This window comes from Xenopus laevis, chromosome 3L, assembly GCF_017654675.1.
Source record: "Xenopus laevis strain J_2021 chromosome 3L, Xenopus_laevis_v10.1, whole genome shotgun sequence".
Classification (NCBI taxonomy): Eukaryota; Metazoa; Chordata; class Amphibia; order Anura; family Pipidae; genus Xenopus; species Xenopus laevis.
In genome coordinates, this window is record NC_054375.1 from 19,353,444 (window position 1) to 19,358,859 (window position 5,416).

Genomic DNA, 5,416 nt, shown 5'->3' on the forward strand with positions numbered 1-5,416 from the left:
TTTCGTACTTAAGTGTTGTCGACTTGTCTAATGCCTTCTTTTCTGTTCCACTAGAACCACAGTGTTAATACCTCTTTGCTTTTTCGTTCCAGGGTAGACAGCTGACGTGGACCCGGTTACCACAGGGGTTCATGACTAGCCCATCGGAATATATTTGCAAGCTAAAGGTGGTATTAGACCAGTAGGTGCCAGAGGATCCGGAGGTCGCACTGTTACAATATGTGGACGATCTATTAGTTTGTTGCCCAGACAAGGATTCATGCTACAGACACACTATCTCGCTACTGAACCATCTGGCATCCACTGGGAATAAGGCTAGCAAGGAAAATTTGCAGTTTTGTAAGGAGAAAGTTATTTTTCTAGGCCACTGTATCTCAAAAGGGACCCGACACCTGACAACACAACGGATACAGACTCTCAAAGACTTCACCCGACCTCGTAATGCCCGACAGTTGAGAGCCCTTCTAGGTCTGATCAATTACAGCAGAGATTGGATCCCTAATATTTCATTCAAAATGGGTCCTCTCTATACTTTACCCTCTCAGACACCATTTCAACTAACTGACGAACACTGGTCAACCCTCCAGGATCTGATCCAGGAACTCTCCAGGGCCCCGGCACTAGGTCTTCCCAGAAATTTCTCTCATGGCTTCGACTGTCTCATTAAACATCTAGTCCATTATGATGGAAAAATTATTTAGCCACTTCATAAGTTCTATACCCCATCTGGTCCATGCTGGAAACCATGCCCATGCACGGTCCCCTGCGGAGAATAGCTCTCTCTTGGTCCTTCTTCCCACACTCACCCTCCTCTGCACCATCAGGTCCTTGTGACTGTCGGCAATGTAGGAGGCAGGGACTAACCTGACTAAGGAGCATGACCATCTAGTATTCGGGGGAACGACTCTATAGGCAGCCTGGCCGCACAAAAAGTAATAGGGCCCAGTTAATGAGACACAAAGGTCATTGGGGTTACGGTTACAGGCATTGCGCAACAACTGGATGGATAATGGGATTGCTGCACCGTCCTGAATGTGACACGCTCCCCCCCAGCAGACATAATCATGTCTGGTGGTTAGGTTGTTACCGTCAGGGATTCTATGGTCAATCTGGATGATTATCCCAGATGGGCATTCGGCCCTCCCCAGGGACTTGGCTCCAAAACCAGAGCTGATATTAAAACAAATCCCGGTCTGGACTAATTGACCGAATACCTACACGGGTCTGCTAAGTCTAGTACAAGCCTCGGGGCTGACATCAAGACCATGGGTGACATTACCATCTAAGAATGTCTGATTAAATTCTATGGACAGATGGCGTTCCGCTGATCTACCTGAAGGAGGAGCAGTTGGACCTATTTGCCGTCTTTGCTAATTGTAAATGCATCTTGAACAGTAAATTCGGATGTGACTCCTCATAACAGTATCCAAAATACATTAAACAACAAGTGTATATAGAAACAATGCACCTGATCATTGCAATTGATAGTCCAGCAGCTTCCAGCAGCAGCTTGGCGTGGATCCACCCATCACGTTCCTCGACCTTAAGAGAGGTGGATGTTGTCAAAAGAATCTGGTACGGCCCGGTGTATCTCGCCTCTAGCTCCTGGCGCTGATGTTTCTTTATGACTACCCAGTCACCTGGTTGGATAGAATGCAAACCGGTTATAGACTCTGGATCAGGAAAAGATTCATGAACTCTATGATGTATCTTTTGGAGTTCCCACTGAAGAGACTGCACATACCCCGTCAACTGAGAATGTAAAGACGACAGCTGCTGGGGAAAGTACAATACCGTCTTGGGCCTACTCCCGAACAGAATCTCATAAGGGGACAGCCCGTGAGGCCGCCTTGGGGCATTACGCACAGAGTACAGGGCAATAGACAAACACTCAGGCCAAGGTTTGCCCGTGTCAGCGGATATCTTAGAGATCTTGTTCTTAAGAGTACCATTTAGTCTCTCTACCTTGCCGCTGCTCTGGGGGTGGTATGGAGTGTGGAGACCCTGGTTGATGTGAAGGGCCTCACAAATTTCCTTAAAAACCTGTCCGGTAAAATGAGTCCCCTGGTCAGATTCGATGGCTTTAGGTACTCCCCATCGACAGACAACCTCGGAAAGGATCTTTTTAGCCGTTGTTACGGCATTAGCATTTTTAACAGGCCAAGCCTCCGGCTAACTAGAAAAATGTCCACACAGACCACAGCATACTTGTGGGGCCCACTCTTAGGCATTTTGATATAATCTATTTGGATTCTCTGGAAGGGGTATTCAGGTTATGGAGAATGTTTCCTTGGGGCGACAGCCGGTCGTCCAGGGTTGTGTAAGGCACAGACCAGGCAAGCACTAGTGAGCTTGGTGGCTGTGGTGGAGAATCCTGGAGCTATCCAGTACTCCTCTACTTGGGCACACATGACGGTTTTGGACTGGTGACTAGGGTAGTGGGTGACATGAGAGTTTGAAACCAAAGCACTGGAGATGTTTACATAAAGAATTGTTACTACACAGAGAGGTAATGTTCCTTTTTTACTATGACTAAAGATAAATAAGTTAGGGACCACCATGTGGGGTTTTACCTTGACGTGGTATGGTGGCTTATCAATATTATGATCATAACTTTGTAACAAAAAAACCCTGTTTCAAAATTACATGCACTTGCATATTTACTTGAATCATTTAGACAGGGCTTTAAACTTTTGAAATTGGCCTTAGGTGTGCATCCACAATCTCCCCTAGTCTAGTGGTTGACATGGGCCATCATCTGATATAATGCTTTAGGCAAGCACCACTTACCATCGAGACTCCAGATCTTCTCAGCCCCCTCTGTTGCCCCCAACGTTGACCTTTAAGATAGCAACTTCTAAAGGAAGAGTGAATGCTATGAACAATTTATTGATCATTTCGGCATGTTTTACAGGTTTCCCCGTGCTAGTGAGTAATCCTCTAGCTTTCCAGATTGGGCCAAAATCGTGAGCTATACCAAAAGCGTACCTTGAGTACGTGTGTACATTGATCCTTAAACCTTCATGTTTTTCACAGGCCGGTTCAAGAATATTAGGCCGGTTCTTCTGTTAGTGCATTTGTAGTGTAGCATGTTCCCTTTTCTTTCTGTACGCTTTAGAAGCTTTGGTTGGAGTGATTGTGTTAGGAAGCCGTTGCTGTGAGAACATATGGCGAAAAAGGAGGGATTGATGTGGAAATTTTTCATATTTCGCCATATGGCCGCCACCGATGCGGGATAAGCGTCTTTACGACTGACCTTTGCACAGTCGCCCGATCATTCCGATTCCCATACGATTTGTGTTCATCAGGCATGACCAGCGCCAGATTTCTTTTCCGGCCGCCCCTAGGCCGCGCGGTCCGACCAGGCAGGTCAGTAGAGGAGTGTAGCAAGCGGTTGGGTGAGTATATAGAGATGAGTTCAGAGATGTAGGGTGGGGCAGAGTTATGAAATGCTTTGAATGTCAGGGTCATTAATTTGAATTTGATTCTGAAAGGTAGCGGAAGCCAGTGCAGGGATTGACAGAATGGCGTGGCAGAGGAGGAGCGGTTGCTGAGGTGTATTAGCCTCGCAGCAGTGTTCATTATGGACTGGAGAGGTGTGTTAGAAAAATCTGCCAATGACCATTCAGGGTTCAGAGGAATGTGATAAGTTTTATACTCGCTGCGAGGGGACAAGCAATACAGAAGTAAGCTGCAGGTTGACCAGCTAATACAGAAAGTAGCTGGCTTTTTATAGATACTGTAAAATGTTACAATCTTTCTGCAGCTGATCTGGCCCCAACGTTCACGTCATTTATTCAGGGGACAGTTAGCTGCGTACAAATGCACTGTTTCAAATTAACACAAAGACTTGTTATTGTTAAAGAAGCTACAATTATCACAAGGACATGTTATTGGTAAAAGAAGCTACATTTCGCATATCATGCGTTTCATGTATTAACTCAAGAATTTCCTTACATTTCCACCCTTTTTATACTTGTGAATGCATTATGTGTGACAGAAAAACATCAGTGATCAGGACTAGCATAGCTTTTCATCCTTCGCGTCATATATCTGTGTTATAATTATCCACATAGTCATAAGAGCAGAGTGAAGCTGCAGTATACATGGTTTTAGTAAAGGTAGTATCAATAAGACGTTGCAATAAGCCACGAATACAAGGGATGCAACAGCACCCACAGGTTACCAAAATAGCTGCAAGTATGGCAGTTGAAATTATCACGCTGGATACAAGTCCGCTCCATTTCCTGAACCAAGTCTGAAGAAAATCGTTGAAAGGGTTGGCTATCCCAGAGTTTTGCGTCAGTTCATTAGATAACATAGTCAGTCCTTCCAAGGCCTTAGTGATACTCCCATCAGGAGCCTTGTTATTTGGGATGAAGGTGCAACACATGTCACCGAAGATTTTGCACACGCCACCTCTCTCGGCAAGAAGCATGTCCAAGGCTATATGATTTTGCCAGGCAACCGAGGTGGCTTCCAGTTGACTTTCTACACCTTTAAATCCATCACGGGTAAAGTTGACAAATCTCTGTTGGTTGTAGTTGATCCAATCGACGTTCTTGTTTATAGTTGCCCACCAGGCGAGGAAGGGTTTAAAACCAGCAGTGATTTGATTTCTGGCCTTATATTCATCTGGGACTCCTCAGGGTACTCCTATATCATCAATGTATACATGATTGTCGAAAGACCCTTTAAGTCGGACTTCTCTTTTGGAGCAGTGAATCATTTCCAATCTTGGTACCTGCGGAATAGAGGTAATGGGAAATGCATAGAAAGGCAATATCAGTTGTACTAAACAGCAGCTCCCACTCCAGAGACTTGGAAGTAAGGGGCGCAATTTCATGTCTCCACATAATCACCATATATCTGCCCACACACTACGGTGGTCCTGGAACCATCATTTTTAAATGTGGTGTCGTTCTGTGTCAGAACTATATTTCAGGCACAAAAGGAGGCTGGCAGCGCCAGTAATTTCTGACTACGCCCTTGACTATGGAAACAGGTTTGGTTACATGCATATACTGTAATGGAAGGTGGCATATGTAGCAGGGCAGAGAAAGGATAGGGTGGTACCATTTGCGGGTTGCTTTTGAGTATATAACTTAAGCACACACTACAACCCTTCTAAGTCATTATCAGGGTTTAGTGGCAATGGCACCGTACCAATGGCTGGCCGTGCTTTTGTGCAAGCGAAGCAGTTATCTTTCCCTGCACGGGCGGCCATGTATGGGACAGATTTTAACCATTTGTTCCCCTCGGGGACACCTGTCTCTATTCCAAAAGCTTTTTCAAGGGTGAGACTGGGTAAGTAAGTAAGTCACCCTCCATTCAGAGCCTGGGCTCAGAAAACCAGAGATAGAGATCTTTTCTTTGAGGAATGGGTTTGTGGAATCTCTCTTTATGACCTTTGCCC